At 45.5% G+C, this 15387-nt stretch overlaps 1 protein-coding gene and 1 pseudogene across 2 annotated transcripts in view; both read right to left on the bottom strand.

The window, feature by feature from the left end:
• Positions 1–15387, bottom strand: part of KCNJ16 (potassium inwardly rectifying channel subfamily J member 16) — a 446439-nt gene that overhangs the window by 325197 nt on the left and 105855 nt on the right. The gene's annotated exons all lie outside the window — the stretch shown is intronic.
• On the bottom strand, positions 425–4889 carry LOC147702345 (translationally-controlled tumor protein homolog; annotated as a pseudogene).

Genomic DNA, 15387 nt, shown 5'->3' with positions numbered 1-15387 from the left:
CTGACCCTAAACTTAGTGTCTTTTGAGATTCTGATGCTCACTGTCAGCAATGAGTATTATACCATGAACAAATCCATCTCATTGCTATACTGGCTGCAGGCCTATGCCTCTAAAGTGGAAGAATCAAATACCAATATCAATAGCAAAGCAACTGGTTTGGTTTACACCGTAATCTCACAATGGATGGAACTGTAGGCTGCAACAAGTGATTTCATACCCCATAGAGCAACTTCTAGAGCAGGTGCAATACATTTTATTCCACCAACTTAACAACTTTGTTAAAACTAGCCCTCCACTCGAGTCAGGGTGAATAGATGAACAAAGCTGAAGGTGATACCAGTCCAATTACATGCAACTCAGTCCTTGTGTGGATAAAAAAGCAGCAGCCAGTTATGATCAATTCAATGTGCTTAATGTAAGGCTCCTAGCATTTCTCGATTTCCAAGCCGTCCTTAAAGAAAATCCTATATGGCGTCACTCCATCTTCACGGTAATCCAGTAATGTAACCAAGCCCTCTGGGATCATTTGTCCCCGGTGTAGAACTGATAGTTTTTAATGTTAGCGAGTATAGCTCTAGACATAAATGGCTTCACCCGATCAGAATTGGTCTCTTGAGGTTTGGCCTTTATTGACTGCATTGTGGTTAACTTTCGTAGGCCAAGGGTGGTTATCCATCTTTTACAACATCGCGATGCAACCTTTGCCCCTGATACTGGGATTAGTGTACTTCCCTTGGGATATTTCTATAAGTCGGAAGGTGGGAGCAAAGCCATTGGACTTCCACACAATTTAATAGATACCAAGCATTGTCAGACCTGGATTCCCAGGACTGACAACTACTTGGAATTCGGCAGGGTAAGACCAATGAGGGTGCAGCTGTGGCGATTCCTATTAGTGCTTTGATAGCTCATGTAGGGACAGGAACTATAGCTATTGATAATATGGTCCCAGAGGTGCTTATTAGAACTCGCCTAAAGGATCTGACAGGTAACCTTGATAGTATTCTGAGCAAAACTATATGTAGGAATTCTGGAGGACTTACAAAGTGCATTGTTGACTTAAGCAAAGTGTATGATGAGAAAGATCCAGTAGCCAAGCAGAATGAGGAAGATATACTAAATGGAAACTCTGTCAGTAACTTTGGTAATGATTGTAAAGAAGCCCCAACACTAGAAAATGGAAGTGAGGAGACAAGCTGTGATCAAATTATGGGAGAATATAAAACAAAGATAAAATTGACCTTATGGAACATTGCAGGGATTAGGACAAATCAAAGGGATGTAATATGGCAGGATTATATTGGGCAGAGTGAAATAGTCCTATTCCAAGAAACTTGGGCCATGGAAAGCCCTCACAAGATAGGATTTAAAACCTTTAGTACGGCTGCTATTCTGTCAGCGAGAGGAAGGCCTTTGGGCAGCCTAGCTATTTGGGTGCAAATTACTCTAGGTGCTGAAGCAAATTGATTCCCTTTCTCAAGACATCTTGGGAATAATGTTTTTAGCACCAGACAAAATGTAAGTTTACATCTTTAATACATATAGTAGACCAAATGCAGCAAGTAGGGAAGCAGAAGTTATCGAGCATCTGGATCAAATGTTTACTACGATTAACCAGAGTGCTTTGATCATTATTGGGGGTGATTTCAACCGTAAATTTGAACCTGTGGCTGGGTTTGAAAGTATCTTTGAAGATGAGGACTTGGCCAATAACATTCCATTTTTGGATTGTAGCCCAGTAGTATCTTGTACATGTGCTGTAGCGCAGCTGTTAAGGCTGGTTTCAGCCCATGGCCTGCGCGCCTGTAATGGGCAATTACCTTCTGATAGCCCTAACTTACCAACATTTACTCGGGGAAGTTCTAAAAGTTACATATATTATATATTGGTATCTATCCCACTTTGGTCCATGGTACATGATCTAATAGCCGAAGATCGAACAGAGAGTGATCACTACCCTTTAGGTCTGATGCTCACAGCCTCCCTTTTTACTTAAGTCCCCTAAGGAGATGTGACCCCAGCTATAGTCCAATTGAGTCTTTATTATCGAATAATCGCAGGGCACTTAAGTGACCCTCTGTTTTGAGAAATGAAGAGACGATTAAAAATATGTATGACAATTACATAGAAATAGTCTCACCGCAAATAAACTTACCATTAATAGAGATACCAATTATGGATATGCATAATAAGCTGGTAGAGGAACTTGAACCAATCTTAAGTAAGGCTCCAAAGTCATCTAAAAAGGGATATCTGATTCAGCTAAGCTAGAGAACCAATGGTATAACAAAGATTGCGGTAATGCAAGAAAAGATTTGATTCAGGCAACAAAGGCCAAGGATATGGTAACTTTAAGAGGAAAAAGGATTTGTTATAAGAGGGTACTAGCCCAGGCAAAGAAAAGTTGGGAAGATAACATCTGAACTGAGTTGATAAATGCAGGTAAATTAAACGACCAAGCTACCTTTTGACGTTTCATATCTAAGGGCAACAAAAAAGGGAAGTGTAATAAGGACCTTTTCCTAGATGCAAACACCAGGGTAACTAATTTCTCACACCTTTATTCAACCGGTAATAATGATCTCAACTTTAACTATGAAGAACTTGCCATTAATACAAGTGATGTCCCTTGCGCTTTACTATAGCGGAAACAACAGTAGCAATAAATTCAATAAAAGCAGGGAAGGCACCTGGACCTGATAGGATACCAGTTGACCTATGGAGGCACGAGAAAGAGGTTTGGGCTCCCTATATTTATCTTTTGTGTAATGCAGTTGCATCAGGTGCACCGATCCCTGAAATATGGAGGGGTGCAGAGATTGCAACTATTTTTAAAAAGGGTAACCGTCAAGTTCCGTCGCACTATCGGCCGATTAGTTTAATTGATATTTTACAAAAGATATATGCACGTCAAATTTTAAATAAATTGAGTAACTGGATTGGGGAGTATAGTATTTTATCCAAGTATCAAGCAGGCTTTAGAGCCAAAACTAGCACAATTGACCAGGTTTTTAGATTTCTTTGTATTATCTGGAAGTACATTACAGTTAAGAAAGCTCATCTGTATATAGCCTTTGTAGACCTTAAGGCGGCCTTTGACCTCATACCCAGAACTCTCCTGTGGTAATCATTAAGAGACCAGGGTGTCCCAGGGGAACTCCTCGTGCAGATCATTAGATTACATGAGGACAACGTTGCAAGGGTTAGATGGGGGCCAAATGGCAAACTTACTGACCTTACAAGTAAATAGGGGGTAAGACAGGTATGAGTGCTGGCCCCTACCTTATTTTCGTTGTACATTAACAAGATTCCTGAATACCTCTTGGGCTGTGAACATGATTCTCCCAAGTTGGGGGTGGCGCCAGTACTGGCACTCTTATTTGCCGATGATACAATTTTAATATAACAAACCCCCAAAGGTCTGCAAAGCTTACTTAATACTTTCGAAACTTACTGTGAAACAAAGGGCTTGGAAATTAATTCTACCAAAACCAAATATATGGCAGTTAATCCACATAAATCTTTTTTTTTTAAATTTAACTGTCTTAGATTCCAAAAGGACCAGCATCGATTTTGCGTCCACTATTGTTTTGGGTCCGTCTGTTGTCAACAGATGAACTTGTTCACTATAGAGAAGGTTTGGAGGAAATTTTTAGAATTAAAAATGGCACAAGGTTGCCGTGGCTGAATCATAGGATTAAAACAATTCTGAAAGGTCCTTTGGGCATTTATCCAAGGTACTTTGTCCCATAGTTCAAAACTAGGTACTTTATCTACAAGGTTTCTTGTAATAAAACCCAATGGCAAATTTGAGTCCTTTTTGGACGAAATGCAACCACAACTTGCTAAATCCCTTTATCTTAAGCTTCGATACGGCATCTTGCAGATAAGTGCAAATACTGTGAAATGGCCACATAGCGATGGTGGTGCAAATGATGGTTGCTGTGATATCTGCCACACTGGTGCAAAAGAGAATGAATTGCATGTGCTTTTATTTTGCCCAGCCTATATTCATGTAAGGAGGAAATGGATTAAACCCATTTGCCAACTGTTGGGTATTAGATCATGACATGAGGCAGGAAGAATATTGCAAACAGAAACGACACAAGCAATAGCATTTAGTGTAAGCAGATACCTCTTTGGTGTTGATCTTATAAGAAGGAAAATAGGAGTGAAGCTCTAGGTATCTTTAAGTACTTTTGTGTGTTAATGAACTTACATATAGATTTGTACTAGAGGGACCATGTCCCATCATGTAAAATTTTAGATGGTCTCCATGGAACCTTGTAAACCTTTGAAAGAGCTACCAATGTTTTTATTATATAAAGTGTTCCCCAGACTAATGTGTGATTTTAAATACCACCAAAATCGTTGTTTTATTGTGAATGAAGTGTAAAATGTATCTTTTGATGGGATTTTATTCATATTTAATGTCCTTTTACATTCTAAGAAAGGCCTTATAATGGGACATTGACTCCCAAAGATATTGCGCTTTTTCAGGCGGAATACCTTTTGTAAAACCAATGTATGACTTTTTATATTGAATGTAATCTTTTATGATTTTTTAAATCGAAATAAATATCATTGAATTGAATTGAGTTAATATATTATTTAATATACTGTTTGTAAGATTCCTTGGTAAAGCCAGTCTCTTGACGGTGATGGTTCAATACTATATCAACACCGCTGACTGTTGTTGGATCTGACCTCTCAACCTCTGTGCACTCTGCTGATGCATTCCCCCGATAAGTGCATGGTCAACACCCCCCTTCAGTTCTGGTAACAACCTTCCCCTCCACCTCAATGCAGATACCGTTACAAGTTTCCTTAATTTTGTAGATGTCAGAAAACAGCTCATCTCTAGTGAGGTAGTCCTTGTAGATGATCATGGTTGCAGGAGGAGTAAAGGAGTCTCGGGATACGGACGGGGTACGTGCGCGCAACGGGACTAGCGCAACAAAAGGAGGAAAACATCTAGAACAGATTACACAGGAACAATGTAAGGAATGGAACCTTCAGTTGATGTTGGTTGTATAAGTGTACAATTTCCCAAATGCCTCTTGATGTTCCATGTTACTTTTTTCAACAATTATTGTAGACCAATACCCGAATGGACCCTCACCTAATATGGACATTACACTCTAATGGCTTTTTATTCTGATACCAACTGCTGTCCCTTGGATAGTGGGGCAATGCAGTGCATTTGATGTCTTAGAGAAAAGAAAAAAAAATAGATGGCTACCGCCTGGATATTGATTAATATCATATTGTCTCTCATAGCAGTATAGCATGCTGAGCTGATCCATGATCAACTGCTTCACCACAAGCCCCTTCAGTACCAGGTGCTGCATGATCCACTCCTTCAGCAACTTCTGCCCCTTCCACAACTGCTTGCAGCAGTACTTGACATCCACTTTGCCCTGCTGCTGCTGGCACTGAGGTTGCTGCCTCTGAGCCATAGTAACTAGTGAGGAGTCCTCTTCATCCTACTCATTCAGTCGTCCAAGTGACTGTGGCATGTGTGGTGGCTGGCTCACGAAGAAATCGGGACTGTATTCAGGTGGGGAACACAGGTGGCTCCCTTTAGTGGCGCCGGTCACATCAGAGGACATGCTGTAACCTCTGCTACTCACTATCTTCTGTGCTGTAGACTCTAGACAGGAGCTGCTGTAAACAGAAGTCCCCAGTCCAAATCTGTGTCTTTTGACATATAATGGTTACATAGGGCTACTCCTTATAAAAAGATTATTGTACATTCAAATGTAGTATGTGTGTTCGCAAATGTTGCAGGCATGTCAACTTGTATGTCTCAGAACACTGCCTCGGAATGTGATTGTTGCACTAAGTGAATATCAGACTGCCTGGTTGGGCCCTGAGGTCAGTATGGTGCTGTTTGTGATTTATCAGGTGAAGACAGTTTTTTATCTTGCAGTTTACCTAGAGCACCTTGTCTGAGATAGGAATCTGCAGAGAATACAGTTAGAGCTGTATTATATCCCATAAGGTTTCCTCATGTGGTATAGCCATGTGTACCATAGGTCCTAATGGAAGTAAGGAAAACCCAGCCCCACAATCTCCTGGTTGGATAATAAACGACAGTCATAATTAGGATGCAGTGGGCCCCTCATATCCCTGGGCCCCAGCCCCACTAGACCATCTACACTAAATTTAGCCATCTTCTATGTTCTTTCTATGAGACTCCCACCCGAGGAGTTCAGCATCCTATAAATAAAGGCCAGTGCTGAAAATTATGTAGAACATTTTAGGTATTCTGATCGTCTACATTAACAAATGACAAATCATTTGCAAATAGATTTGGTGCAAGGAAAACTGATGAATTTTTAATCAGTGCCTCCTACTACTGCAGATGGCGTTTTCCATTTTTTAATTTAGGAGACTATCAACACATCTGGAAGATTGCTTTCAGACGCATCCCACGGCAAATCTTAAACTTCACTCTTTTCTGCCAAGCCGCAAATCCTGCTCATTCCTGAACAGCAAGAACATGAAAGTATTTTGTTTCTCATTAAGCGATTTGTTACTGAGAGCAAACAAAATAAACGAAACAAATGTCATCGAGTAAAAGGGCCACCCGCAGTGCAGAAGTAGTGACTGTTGGCTGCTGCAAATCATTGATCTCAGGTGCATTAGCCCACTTGGAACTATGCTTATGTTTGGGCTTATTTCGCTGCGAATATGCCCACTGCAAAACGTAATAGCTTGTATGCCTGATTCGTTTGTTATGAACTAATACTACACGTCCCAGCATGCACTAATTTGTTGAATGATAGGTGAGAACTAAGAGTGTGATATTCCAGTGACACAGATTAATGCAGTCAGCAAAGGATGATTGGCAGCACCATTGCAAGAGCTTTTCTTCCAACTACCACAACACTGGTCACTGGCACCTGCTACTCATGTGATAGGGGACCTGTGAAGGTAAATCCTTCTGCTTATCCACTGCCTCAAGCTTTCCCACTCACCCTGACCCTAAGGGGTATATTCACAAGAACATTTGCTAAACAACACCAAAAAATGCTAATGCACCTTTACACACCGCAGCCTATCGCGGGAAAATACCCCGTGGTAATGTGGAATTCACAACAGGGCGGTAGCATGCAATAGTCTGCCAAACCCGCAGCCAAGGTCTGCGATACAACCACCTTGACGGAAATAAAAACACAAACCACAACACAAAAGTACATTGAAGAGCCCATTCACAAAGATGAAAGCAGGTGTAAGCACCGCCAGGCGAGTGACACACATGGCAGGTGAATAAGCACAACAAAAGCCTTAAAAAAAGAGACAATTCAAACAGAAAACAACAGCCAAGCACAATGGAGGCAACCTGAGCCAGTATTCAACCCCACAAGCCCTATTGGCAACAAAACATTGTACATGGCAGGCCATCTTGGACAAGGTGAAGGCAGCCTGAGAGTGGAGGAGGACAATTGAAGAAAACCAGAACATCCTAAATGATGCGAAAAGCACAATCAGCAACACACCGACAACAAGTAGGCAGCATTGACACCGGAGGTAGGAGGCCAGAGCCACACCAGGAGCTGGATGACATGGAGGAAATGGTGTCCACCACATCAGTCTGGAGACAGTGGCAGGACTCGGGGACTGGAACCTGCCCAAAATGACAGACACAACAGCAGCAGGGAGAGGAACCAACAGGGACTGGTGGGACGGGGGGAGATGGGCACAATGGCACACATGCACAACTAAGCACAGCAGAACTACATACAAACCAACAAAAGAGCACAAGTCACACAACCTGGCAATATCATACCACTGAACAAGCACAGAAGTGGAAACCTCACTGCCTGAAAGGGAGAAGGGTGAGCCAAATCTGAGCTTAAGGGACATCTCACACACAATGCAGCACACACACATAGGAAGCAGAGCACCCCAACATTGAACACAATGTGGTACAAACACCAACATTTGCACAACCGAACACAGGACACAAGTGCACCCCCCTAGTTCCGGTACACGGCCATACGCATCTGGCTAAGCACGAAACAGGGACATGACAATGCACAAGTACAAACCCACAGTCCTGATGGGGTAGCAATGCATGTATGACAGGGAGCCAGAGAGTATGTGACACACACATTGGCAAACAAATCAAGATACAACACAGTTGTAGACAAGTGAAAGTGCAGAAACTTTATCAACAAGTGCGTGTCAGTACTGACAAGAGAAGTGCCATAATATGCAGACCAATGCAGGAGCAAGTCAGAATGAGGAACGTAGGAAAGCACCCATTTCTACCTCAGGGGAGTCCATCATCAACACAAGTCAGTGCCAACCAGCGTCAGTCGTCCGCGCATGGATCATGAGTCCAGGTCAATGCAGTCATGTCCACTGTCATCTTTGGATATGTGACCAGATTCACAACATGCAACCAAGTGTCGGGACACGTGCAATGAGTCACATCCAGCTGTGACTGCAGGTGCCTTGTCACTCATCCATGAACGCAAGTGCAGCTGCTTAGTCCAACATCTCCAATGAGCGATCGTCGTCCACCACATCTGACATGACGTCAACGTAATCCATCAGGTGACCCAGACAGATGTACTGACTCTAACCACTGGCCCCAATGTGCACCAAATCCCAATCGGATAGTGGCTCAATGTGCTCACTGCACACGAGGACTTGTGCAATCGCCCAGGTCCAATTTCCAGCCTGCTTGCCAAACATCCATGCATACCATAAATGGGCATCACAGTGACACTCCAGGTCTTGGGCCAACAGGGGGCGCACACCCACGTCGTAATCCAGGTCAACTATTGGTACGTTAGAGAGGCAGACATTCATGGACCGCTCGAATATGCACGAGCGACACTGCAAGACAGGCTGAACGCAGGTGATGTCCAAAGATGGAAGCTCAGCTGTTAACTGATCCGCAAGACGGCCAAAGGCAGTGCCCTCAGTACATGCAGCAGATGTGCACCCTACAGGTCCACGTGACTGGATTCGAGCATGTGTCCGGGATGGTCTGCCATTGAGTCAGTGGCTCTGCTAGAAGCGGCACTGGCTTGCCCTGCACCAGCCCTGTGGATGAAATGGCACAGCTCGGTGCAATGAGCAGTGTCTGAGTGAAACGGGTGCAGGCATGTGATGAGGTGGGAGTACGTGTGAAGGCCATTTCACACACGCCAACTACGACCAAGGACTTCTGCGTGTGGGATGTGTACACATTGGTCTCACTATGGGCAGTGTGTAGTGTGGGCGTCGCAAGCAAATGCTATTGTATCTGTCAGGGGGTGCTGGCCACATGCAAGTTCCTGCTCAGAGCTGCAGATGTGCGACCTTTCATCCCATATAGTAACTTCACCATCTGCATGCATACAGGAGATGTACTGAGGCCGGTCATGGGTGTGGTGGGATGTCTGCGCCACTGGGAACACTGTGATGCTGGCCTTTGAAGGTGTGCGGCCACGTGAGTGTAGGCCAATAGACCGGACAGGGCGGACCCAGGTTTACAGCCCATGGATGGCTGTGATCGCACTGCAAATGAGGCCAGGCAACTGACTCCTGCATCCACAGGGCTGATACACATGACACTTGGCATGCATGTGCGAAGACGCAGAGTGATTTTGTGCTCCTATATATCCTCGTACGTGCCGACCCGCCCTTCTGGTGCATGCTACATTGCATCATTGACTACTGTGGCCCTGGTGGTGACTACAACCCAACACTGAGACACACTTACCACTCTTCCTGCCCAAGGCCAGTTCTGAGCCATGCCCTGCTCCCCCTGCCAAATCAGCACACCTATGCACTCACCTGACGTACACTGGACCAGCAAATGCCGCTTGTGCATGCAGGGCAGTGCGTGCGCAGCTACATGTCCAGGGTCACTGCCAATGCTGAGGTGACATTGAAACGTCCGCTAAATACATCACACTGTGATGTTGCAGGTCCTGTGCCCACCATGCTGACACAATGACCACACGGACACCCTTGCTCAGATGGTGTGAATGGCTATGGGCACGTGCTCACGGCCACATTTATTAGCAGGCACACATATTGAGTGACACCTGTGTTGGATGTGTGTGAGGTGTGTGCACACCAGCCGGCAAGGGCAGCCTGGTGCAAACAGAAATTGACAACAGTGTACATCGTAAAGGACAAAACAATTCAACCATAAAGGCCCCATGACATGTGCTGCACAGAGTTAGTGGCCCCGGATGCACAGCCTCCTGCACGGGCCTACCGCCACAGGATGTCTACTTGAGGGCCGGTGGGGCAGGGTCACGAGTGTAGAGCAGGTTTCCATAGATGTAAAAGGAGGTTGTCACTGAGTGACTCAGTGAACAGTGGAAGGTATACCCCAGGGGCATGATGCAGAGGGCAGGACCACGCTGAAACAGTTACTAAGGTGGAGATGAATGGAATAAGAATGGGCAGAAAATTCGTTCCGCTCGTGAATTTGCGGATTTTCTGCGATTTTTGATCTGCGAATTGCGCAAAATCACAGCAAAATCCGCAAATTCATGAGCGGGACGAACTTTGCTCAGGAAGCACTTACAGGGTTACAGCAGGTGCCCAAGTTGAAGCTAATTTCTTTGTAACCATTTACAAAGAGGTTACAAAGAAATTGACTTCAACTTGGGGACCTGCTGTAACCCTGTTAGTGCTTCCTGAGCGGCGCCTCCTTGCCTACTTGCACATATTCTCTGACCCTGCTCTGACCCTCGAAGCAGGGTCAGAGAATAGTTACAAGTAGACAACGAGGCTCCTGCAGGAAGCACTTACAGTTATAAATAAAGCAGGTGCCTGAGTTGAAGGTCAAATTCAGTAACTCCTTAATCAGCCCAAAAAAATGTGCATTTTGTCGAGGCTGGGCAGGTGTGTGTTCTCCCCATATCTACCGTAAGCATGAGCGGATTTTGCGGATTGGCAATCCGCGAATTTTGCGGATTTGCGGATTCGCAATCCGCAAAATCCGCGAATTCCCGCGAATTTGCGGATTTTTTTTTTTTGTGTTCGCCCGTGTTTCTGCCAGTTCGCGAGGGTTTTTACAATTTCGCAATTTGCGAACTTACCTGTCGGGTCGCAAGTTTTTGCGAACTTGTTGTTTCTACGTGTCCAGCCTGTTTGGGGCACTCTTCTTCATCACTGCCACTCTCTGTCACCACTGCCACTCTCTGACTACTCATGCCACCCTCTGGCCCACCCATGCCACCCTCTGTTTCATCACCACACCCTCTGGTTGTCCAGTGTACATTATTTTCGGCAAAGCAAAGCACACCTTCCCTGCCTCAAGTGACCTGAATTAATTTGGGGCTGATTAATGTGTCACAGAATATTTTTTTAGCTGGCACCTGCTTCCTTAGTGCGCCCTGATTAGTGATCTTTTGCACTTGCTAAGTGCTTTCATTGTTGCAAAATTAGTTACAACACCTGCCCTGCCCCAACTGACAATAATGAATTAGGGGCTGATTAATGGATTTTAACTTCCAGCCTGGCTCCTGCTTGTCTCCCTTAGCTGTAATTCAGGACCTTTGTGGCATATGTGTAACTATTCTGAGGTTCAGAGCAGGGTCACATAATAGTTTCAACTGGCAACTGAACTCTGGAGGGGCCCCTCAGGAAGCACTACAGGAAATGGCTACTAATGATGAGCCTGAACTTTTGAACCTGGTAAGTAGTTACTTTCAGTTTTGCTAAAATCGTATTTCTGCAATTTTGCACTTATTCGCGGGGCGCGAACTCACGCGAACAGTGCGAGCAGTGCGAGCAAAATCCGCTGCTCGCGGATTTGCGGATTTTGCGGGAGATTCGCGAATCTCGCGGATTGCGAATTTCCCGAAAATCCGCAAAATCCGCGAGCGGAACGGATTTTCCGCCCATGCTTAATCTACCGTCAAAAATTTGCTATGATGCTTGAAGGAGGCCTTTGCATCCTTGACTTTCACAAGCTCTATTCCCTTGCAGTTCCTGTGACCACGAGCTTCTTTCTCCCCATCTGCTGCTCTGATCGGTGCCTGTCCTTTTATACACACAAGAGGCATGTGAACTCGCATAGAAGCCCCCCCGTTTGCCTCCCTCCCACACACTAGCGGTGTGCACCATCTTCCCGCCCTTTAGCCACTATGATGGACAGCTCACTCGAGGGACCCCGGAGCCCTTCAGTGCGATGGCAAAGTTAATCAGCCCAAAAAAATGTGCGCTTTGTCGAGGCTGGGCAGGTGTGTGTTCTCCCCATATCTACAGTTGAAAATTAGCTATGATGCTTGATGGAGGCCTTTGCATCCTTTACTTTCACAAGCTCTATCCCCATGCAGTTCCTGTGACCACAAGCTTCTTTCTCCCATCTGCTGCTCTGATCGGTGCCTGTCTTTTTATACACAGAAGAGGCATATGAACTCGCATAGAAGCCCGCCCGTTTGCTGCCCCCCCACACACACAAGCGGTGGTGGAAAATTGCAAAAAAATCCGTGATTTCGCGGGGAAATCCGTGAATTTGCGGAATTGTTTGCGAATTTGCGCGAATTCGCGAACCGCTGATTTGCAAAATTCGCCCATACTTAAAATGGAATAGACACATGTCGGACACCAAGTCCGGCCCAGCCAGCTGAAGATGCAGGAAACCACCAGGTCATGGACTCAGACGCCAACAAGTCCAACCAGATAGTGCCCATGACTCATTGAGCACAGAGTTTTTGGCACCAGTGCTGTTAGGGGATGCCGCCTTCGATAAGGTGTGTCCAATGGTGTGGACTCCTCCACATCTTACCCAAGACACAGTTCAACATGTGTGACCTACTGGTCCGCAGGGTAGGCCTGAGCCCTCATCCACATGTCGCCGGCTTGTGTTGAACAGGGTTAGTGGGACCATGTGTCGCCGGCTTGTGTTGAACAGGTTTAGTGGCACCACAGGTCGCAGGCCTGCCATATGAAATTATGCCTCACTGATCGAAGGTCACAGTTCCACATGTGGGACCTACTGGGCAGAGGAAAACGCCGGTGGAGTATGAAAATGCGAAAGGAGTAATGTGGGCCCGCGTCGGGGGGACGCAGCGAGGGTCGGCGGAGGCTACAGAGGTCACTGGACTGGTGCTTGGAGCTTGCACCAGCATGTGGTGGGCCCTCCATGACACACACTGGTGTAGGCAGGTGAGCAGATCCTCTTTGTTGGGCTGGGGCAGGCATGGCGGGTTTGGAGACACGCAGCCCAGGGTGTAGCAGTCGCACAAGGATGCAGGCCCCTCCGTGCTGATGCAGGACTCATGGCGGACTGAGAGGTGCCGCGCTGGCAGACTCGTTGTCCATTCGGAATGAGAACCACGACCAGTGCAAGGGCTTTTTGATCACACCCATATGCAGGCCTGACATACACAGGTCCAACTCACTGTGCATGCAGGGGGGGACGTAACGTACAACATTTCCGTGTTCTGCCCTACAGCCTGTGGCGACATGGTAGCGTCCACTAGCCACTACACGCCATGCACCAGCAGTTGATCTCCACATGGCCATTCCGGTGGTTTGCACTCTGTGGTCTGTCCGGCACCTCCACGCTACAACTGACATTAGTTAGGTTCTCATTCAGTAGTTACTTGCCGCTCTCACACATTCCTGCTCCATGCCCATCCTCACATCCTGCTATTGTGTGTCTGTGATGCCATGTTGTGGCTGAGTTGTGGGCATGGCAAGGCCGGATTCCCGATGGAGTTGTGTTGGCGTGTCTGGTCTGTTGGCATGTGCTGCGTGCACATTGGCAGTGCTGTGAGTTGCATGACTATGGGCTGGAGGTCTGTGGTGTATTTATTTTGGACTTAACAAAGGAAACTGCATTTCCATGTGTGCCATCCTGGAAGCACTGAGTGAAGATGGGCTGTCAGGAGATTTGAGTATCATGCACTCTGCCTGGGGAGTTGGCCACAACATTGTTGAAGAGTCCTGGACGGTCCACTATTGGCTGCACATTAATGGTAAGCGTGTGACTTCTGTTGTGGTAGTTGTGTGCAGTGTGTGCAGGGGGAAAGGGGGTACATGTGTTCAGTTTATTGTCCCTGACACGTGAGAAAATTCAGCTATGGCGTAGGGGTATCAGCGATGCATGATCATTGTCTCCATGGCATCTGTGGGTCTTCAGGTGTGGCTCTTGGCTGGGCTCCCTTTTATGCTGCAGGTAGTCATCCTGCTTAACACCAGCAAAAGGCAGGTTTTAATTCCCTGATGCTACTGCGGCTTATCATCTGTTTTTGGTTCGCATTGCAGATCTGGCAGTTCGTTGTGAAAGTGGTGGTGTCGTTCTTTTGTGTTGTTTTGCACAGGAATGCCTACACCGGGTTAGTTGGTGGTGTCCACTGTGGTGATACATTTTGGGGCAGCTATCGTGGGAATACAGGCGATGTCTGTAGTTTGCTCCAGCTTGGGAATGAGGTGTTAAATCTTTCTCCACTTTTGATGTGTTAAGGTGGGGATAAATCGAAGATGAATGCTGGTGAATATCCCCCCAAAAGTTCTAAAAATTGAGATTGACAAGGGTGTGGAGACCCACGCTAGATGGCTCCTGAAATTCGATAATAATAACTTGATCGCATGATAAGCCTTTACTATATAATTTTCGTATCTTTTCACTGCATAACTTCGATAACTTCCTCACAACATCATTATGTAAACCGGAAGTTATCAACATTTTTACAATGTAAGTAGCAGTTCCTTTCCTCCACCAGCCTAAAAGGATGCTTTGGATCAACATGTACTGATCCACATTGGCACTCTAGTCCTCCCCGTCTCTGCAATCAGACAGCAGAGCAATGTCTTCCTCTTGAGATAAAGAAGAGGGGAGGCCCGTGCCTGAGTACTACACAGGTTTACGTTGTGCACACTTCAGCAGTACCACATGTACAAATGAACAATACAATGTGAATGAGTGAATTACATAGCCATATTGAATTTTATAGTTTGACAAAAATATTCCAACAAGGCTGCTATGTGCATACATACACACACACACATCTTGGTAAAAGTTTTTGTTCATTGCAAGAAGATTGCTGGGGTGTGTTCAGGTATCCTCTCATGCGGTATCCATCTTGGAAATAAATTTGTTTGTTTATTCCCAACTTACAATTTAAAAGAAGCAGATGTGCACTTTTAAATGATAACTTAAAAAATTATTTAAGCAAGCCACACAATGGGGACAGGGGAGTGATAGTGTGTAGCTGCTAAGCCCGCACAATAATAATATAATAATATCAAATAATGAAAATAAAAATAAATAATCATAAATAAATAAAAAACAAAGTGGGACAGGAGCAGTAAATGACTGGATGAGCAGGTAGGGTGGATGCAGGAATAACAACTCCATTGACAGAGAAGGAGACATGGAGGAGGGGCTAAGGAAAATGATTCCTTTCGATGGAA

The sequence above is a fragment of the Lissotriton vulgaris genome, chromosome 7, assembly GCF_964263255.1.
Source record: "Lissotriton vulgaris chromosome 7, aLisVul1.2, whole genome shotgun sequence".
Classification (NCBI taxonomy): Eukaryota; Metazoa; Chordata; class Amphibia; order Caudata; family Salamandridae; genus Lissotriton; species Lissotriton vulgaris.
The sequence above is the reverse complement of the archived record's forward strand: the minus strand, read 5'-3'. Positions and strand labels throughout refer to the sequence as shown.